At 33.2% G+C, this 5,966-nt stretch overlaps 1 pseudogene; it reads right to left on the bottom strand.

Moving 5' to 3' along the window:
- Nucleotides 1-42: 42 nt before the first annotated feature.
- On the bottom strand, nucleotides 43-982 carry LOC134376557 (olfactory receptor 5J3-like; annotated as a pseudogene).
- Nucleotides 983-5,966: the final 4,984 nt, after the last annotated feature.

Below are 5,966 nucleotides of genomic sequence, written 5' to 3'. Positions count from 1 at the left end.
ACTGCATCAATAAATATCCTTTAAATATATCTGCCTGAATATTTAGGTTCCTTGAGAAAGTATTTTTCTCTTCATGATTCTTTTCATGGATTCTTTGGCATTCCTGTTTCTCACACTGTATATCAGATTTAGTATTGGCAGAAACATGGTATAAAATACAGACAGTATTTTGGTTCTGTCCTGGAGGTAGCTAGAGCTGATACCCGTAAAGAAAATATTACAGTTTCATAGAACAGAGTCACCACCATTACATGAGAGGCACATGTGTATAAGGCTTTATATCTGCCTCTGGTCGAGTGTGTCTTCAGGACACTGAGAAGGATTCGCAGATAAGAACTAGCTACTATCAAAAATGTAATCACAGATGTTACTCCAGAGAGGACAATTAGTAAAACCTCACTGTGTTGGGTGTCAGGAGAGGAGAGTTGAAAGATCAAAGTAATATCACAGAAATAATGGTTAATAATATTGGGCCCACAGAAAGATAGACTGAGGAAGCTGCTCAGTTGGGTGAGTGACTTGGCACAACTAGGCAGGTAGGAAGCAGTCAACCAGCAGAAGCAGAATGTGGGGGTCAAGAGAATGTTGTAGTGAAGTGGGCATCAAATTGCAAGATATGAGCCATATGCCATTGCAGGCAGCAGGAAGCATCCAGTAGTCAAGAACATGCTGATGAAGGAATACTGAAGAAGACAACCATGATAGGAGATGACTTTCTGTCCTGCTGTGTAGTTCACCAACAGTTTAGGAATGAAGACTGAGGAATAGCAGAAATCCAAGAAAGCCAACTAGCTAAGGAAATAGTACTTGGGAGAATGGAGCTGGACACCAGGCAGAATTATTGTGATAACCAAATGTTACCCACCACAGTAATGAGATAGATCATGAGAAACAGCACTAAAAGTACAGTATTCAGTTCAGGGTCATCAGTCAGCCTCCGAGGGATGAATTCAGTTTTTGCACTGACATTTCTGTCAGACATTTATGTGGCTCACCTGTGAAAGACCTGTAGGCAACAAAAGGAAAGAGAAAATAACCAAAGAGTACAGCTTGGATATATAAATTCAACACACTAGCTTCTTAAGAAAATCACATGGTTTTAATTATCAATGATAATATTCCATCTCACCCCAGCTAGAATGGCTGTTATCAACAAGACAGAAAATAATAAATGCTGGAGAAGATGTAGAGAAAATAGAACCCTCCTACATTGTTGGTGGGAATGTACATTGGTACAGCTATTGTGGAAAACCGTATGGAGATCCCTCAGAAAACTAAAAATAGATCTGCCTTACAATGCAACTCTCCTATTACTGGTTATATACCCAGAGGAAATGAAATCAGCATATCAAAAAGACACCTGAACTCCCATGTTCATTGCCACCCTATTCACGATAAGCAAGAGATGGAACCATTCTAAATGCCCATCAGTGGATGAATGGATAAAAGTACTGTGTATACATACACAATGCTATTCAGCTAGGAAAACAAATGATATTCTATCATTTGCAGCAACAGGTGGAGCTGAAAACCATCATGTTAAGTGAATCAAATCAGGCACAGAAAGACAAATATCACATGGTTCCACTTACATGTGGGATCTAAAGAACAGAAATGTGGCTTTCATAGAAGTAGAGAATAGAATAATGGTTTTTGGAAGCTGGGGAGTGGGAGGAGAAGGGGTGGAGAAATGGGTACAAAACTATACTATATACCCTAAGAGAATCATTGTGCAGTACATATGTGTATTGAAACACCACACTGTGCCCCATAAAAATACATATAAATAAAATTGAAAAATAATATTCCACAGTAAACTCAAATCTTGCGACTATGAAAAGGTAGGATAAAATAAAACTTTAGTTGGATCCCACCAAGAAATATAAATTGGCATTATGTATCACATAAGAACCTGTGGGAAACTAGAATCCTCCTGGGGAGCCCTAATGGGAATAGGTATTTAACAGAAAGAGTTCTGGAGATGGATCCCAGGTGACAGTATATTCCAGATTCCAAAATACAAGGCTTGAACCTCATCTTTTAAGGAAGAAAATCCTTTAGCAAAAACAAAGCAAATTAACAAAAACATTCTCAATATTTAACAGGCAAATTTTTGAGATATCTAACAAAATTGTTCTGTGTGATATTCAGACAATGAATACACATCACACATACGTTAATCAATAAAACAAAAGGAATGTAGTCATATGTTTCTCTGCTGTAATGAGTATATGAATTTATATATGCGTGTATAAATATGCATACATATTAATATTATCTAATAAAACTTATGGATTGCCAATAAAAAAAAAAGGAGACAGAATCAGGGATGTCTGGAATAAAGAATGATAAAAAAATAAGCATTTTTTTAACACAATAAAATTATTTAGTTTTTAAAACTCACTTCCTCTAGTAAGTCATTTTTTGCAAGTCCAAATGAAATTTGTCGTTCTATTTCCTGATTTCCAATAGCGTTTATTATCCAATGTCTTGAATTTGTGTAAGTCAGATTTTTATCATAATGTTTTGATTTTTTTCATTATAATTGAGTCAGAAAACTTTTTCAATATGTGTAAGTTCCTGTAGTGAAAATCTCAAATCTAATTTCGAGGCAATGCATATTTTTCCTGAACATTAGATCACATATAAATCTTTTTTTTTTTTTTTAACGCAAGGAAAGTTAGATGATTAAATTGATTTTATTTTAGGCTTTGTCATATAATGCAGAATACACGAAATGAAAGATTCTGATATCTAATATGTTTTTGAAACAATTGGTTAAATGAGGTTTAAGGAAAACTTTCTTTACATTGGGAGTTTTAGGAGTACATAACATGCTACTCTAGTTTGGGAGTTTTCAATAAGAGGAAAAAAACTATGTAGCATTTTTCACATTAATTTGACAACTGAATATATTTTCACTGAACATTTACGAGTATGGCCTTCCCCAATCAATAATCCAAAATTATTTGGGAATAACATTTCCCTGATATCGAATAAAGAGTGACAAAGGCTTGAATTTCTGACCCTTATTATCAGTGAGATGTAAATAAACTACAAAGTAAGCAACAATTCAGATATTGCAAAGGACGCTACAGGATAGCTTTGATTGTGTCCATATTATTGAAACTGCAAGAAATTTGAAAAGAATGACTAGTCATTTTTTCACCTCAGTAACCTGTCATTTCATGCCAAACTATTAGATTCATCTACAAACATTCCTCAACAGATAGTTGTGACAATTAAAGAAGAAAATATGTGAAAACTCACTGACATGCCATAGTTCCTCTTCAAATGTTTCCTATTCAAAGTAAAACATGTAAGGACAACAGAGACTGAAAAAATAAAGAATATCTGTTTACATACTTCACAAAAGGCTTTTTGACTAAACTAACTTTTTGACTTTTTTTTCTTTTTTGCATTAAAATTGTTTCACAAGTTTGCCTTGATCAGCTTTCTTTTTAAACAAACCAAATTTACTTTGATTAGGAGTTTCTTATTTCACTCATTTCATATTTGTTTTTTTAAAAATTTTTATTTAATATATTGTAAGTTTTGTCTCAACTACTTTTCATGCTGTTTCTCTTTTGCTGTAAAACAAGCTAAATACAATCAATTAATGTTTGAGTCTAAAAATTAGCTCTGATGATGAAGCCAAAAAAATTGCTGCTCTTTTCCTCATATTTAACAAAATTTAACAGTTTACATAATCAGTCTCAGATTTCAAAAAATATCTTTAAATAAATTCTTTTTTGCAGCTTACAAGGATATAGATATGAAGCTTTAACTACAGCTATATGAGGGAATATAGAACAAACTCACAAATTATTTCAAGAAAGCCAGCTGACTTTGCCAATGATCTACTTCTATTCCACTTATCTAAATAATTGGAATGCATATGAGACAGATAATTTTTTTTTTCACATTTTATTTACAGCGTGTATTGAGAGTTACTCCTTTTGAAATCCAGATAAGACATTTGTAATCCCTTTGTTAGAACACATAAACACGACACCTACCTAGATCTGAAAGGAAGCCCTGACATTTTTCTCTGAATTTCCTGACTTTTGCATTTATATTTGGCTTAGTGCCCTTGGAGGATGAAATCCCCAGTGATTTTATGATCGCTAGGTTTCATTAAAACAGCTGAAGATAGGCCTTGGGAAAGTAAGGCCATAGTACTCTTTCTAAAGTATGGCAATTCATGTATTTGGCCTTCCCACAATTTTAGAGATAAATTTTCACAGATATTTTTGTCTCACATATTTGAGGATCCACAAGGAAAAAACCAAAATATCATGTTATACCCCATAAATTTGTACAACTAAAAATAAAATTAAAAAAATCAACACCACCCGTGTTTATAGTTATAATTTGCATAATTTAATTATACATACAGGTTATATGAACTATATTATATAAATTACTTTTAAACAGCCCTAAATTCCATGTGCTGATGGTCATATTCTTCTATCAATACATTATTATTGCTAGAATTATGTAAAATATATACATGTTTTGATATGAAACAACTCCAAAGAAGTGGAAGCAATTACTAAACAGAATGTGTGCATTTTCATAACAGCATAGTACTTTTTAATACTAGGGGTAATTTACACAATTACAACACCAGGATATATATCAGAATGACCATATTTGTCAATATATTTGCTAAACATAAAAGTAAGTTTTAGAAATATTGAGTAGACTGATAATTGGAGAATGGAATGAAAAATATAAAAAGTGATGAATGCAGGGTGAAATGGTGAGCTAAATGTGAAAAAGGGGGAGAGGTAACAAAGAACAAATCAATTACCAGTGTAGGTCAAATGCAACCAAATCAACAACCATAACTGCACAGGAACATGGTGGTGATAATTTGCAATTATTTTAAAATGAAGCAATAGTGAAAATGGACTAACACACAGGAAATATAATCAGTCTTGTTAAATAGAGTATGTTTTTGCTGTTTGTTTTTGTCTGACAAACAAAAGTCGAGAAGTTGGAATGGTTCCATTTATTAAGTGCCTACAAATTTCCAGGCACATCACAGCTATTATCCCTAACCATTGTGCAATTTTATTTAATTAAATATTCTGATCCGCATGATTCACATTACAGGTGATTCAGAATAATTAAAGACGTTTCATAAGTTTGCACTTTAGAAATCATAAGACTCAGGAGGGTATCTAGCAAAAACTGAGCATCTGAGAAGTCTAAGAATAAGAATAAGAATGCATGAATTCTAAGAGTTTGTAAGACATATCTAAGGCTATGTAACCTCTAAGCAAAGAGGTATGTCTTGCTTAAATTGAAAAATATATATATATATATCATTATTTATTTTCGTCAGTATTGTTATTCTACATCAAATTAGAGTTTGGACAGGATCGTTCTTTGATCACTAGATGTTCATGATTTTGAGAGCTGGAATTTGTATACAGGCCACATTTGACCAAGGACAGCTGAAAATTGCCATGATAGCTGAGATCAATATAATTTCTATGTGCTCATGGAACAGGACCAAACCTTAAATCTTAGAAGCGTAAATCCATTTCATTGTTTCCTGAGTCTCCAGATAAGTAAAAAACATGAGCAGGATACAAATGTAGCCATAATTGGTCCAGATGGTGCCAGCAATTTATTTTCCTGATGAGTGCATGAGTAGGTGAATTTCCAAATTGCAAACTCCAAGTCTACACATATGGAATAAAAATTAAACAAGCAAACAAACAAACAAAAACATATATTTGATAGAGGATCTAGAACCTAGAGGAAAACTAAGAACCTAGGAGAAAGTTATGCAAAATAAATGTCTTCTGAGTCTTTATTTCTCCAAGTGCTGGGCAGTAACCAATTTTATTAATGAAGTGAAGGAACTGAGGCTACGAGTGTATATCCTCAGATTTTTTACCTGATATTTTACATGTCAATCAGTGGTGTAGCATCAGATATTTCACTGATGA

Source organism: Cynocephalus volans, chromosome 4 (assembly GCF_027409185.1).
Source record: "Cynocephalus volans isolate mCynVol1 chromosome 4, mCynVol1.pri, whole genome shotgun sequence".
NCBI lineage: Eukaryota > Metazoa > Chordata > Mammalia > Dermoptera > Cynocephalidae > Cynocephalus > Cynocephalus volans.
The sequence above is the reverse complement of the archived record's forward strand: the minus strand, read 5'-3'. Positions and strand labels throughout refer to the sequence as shown.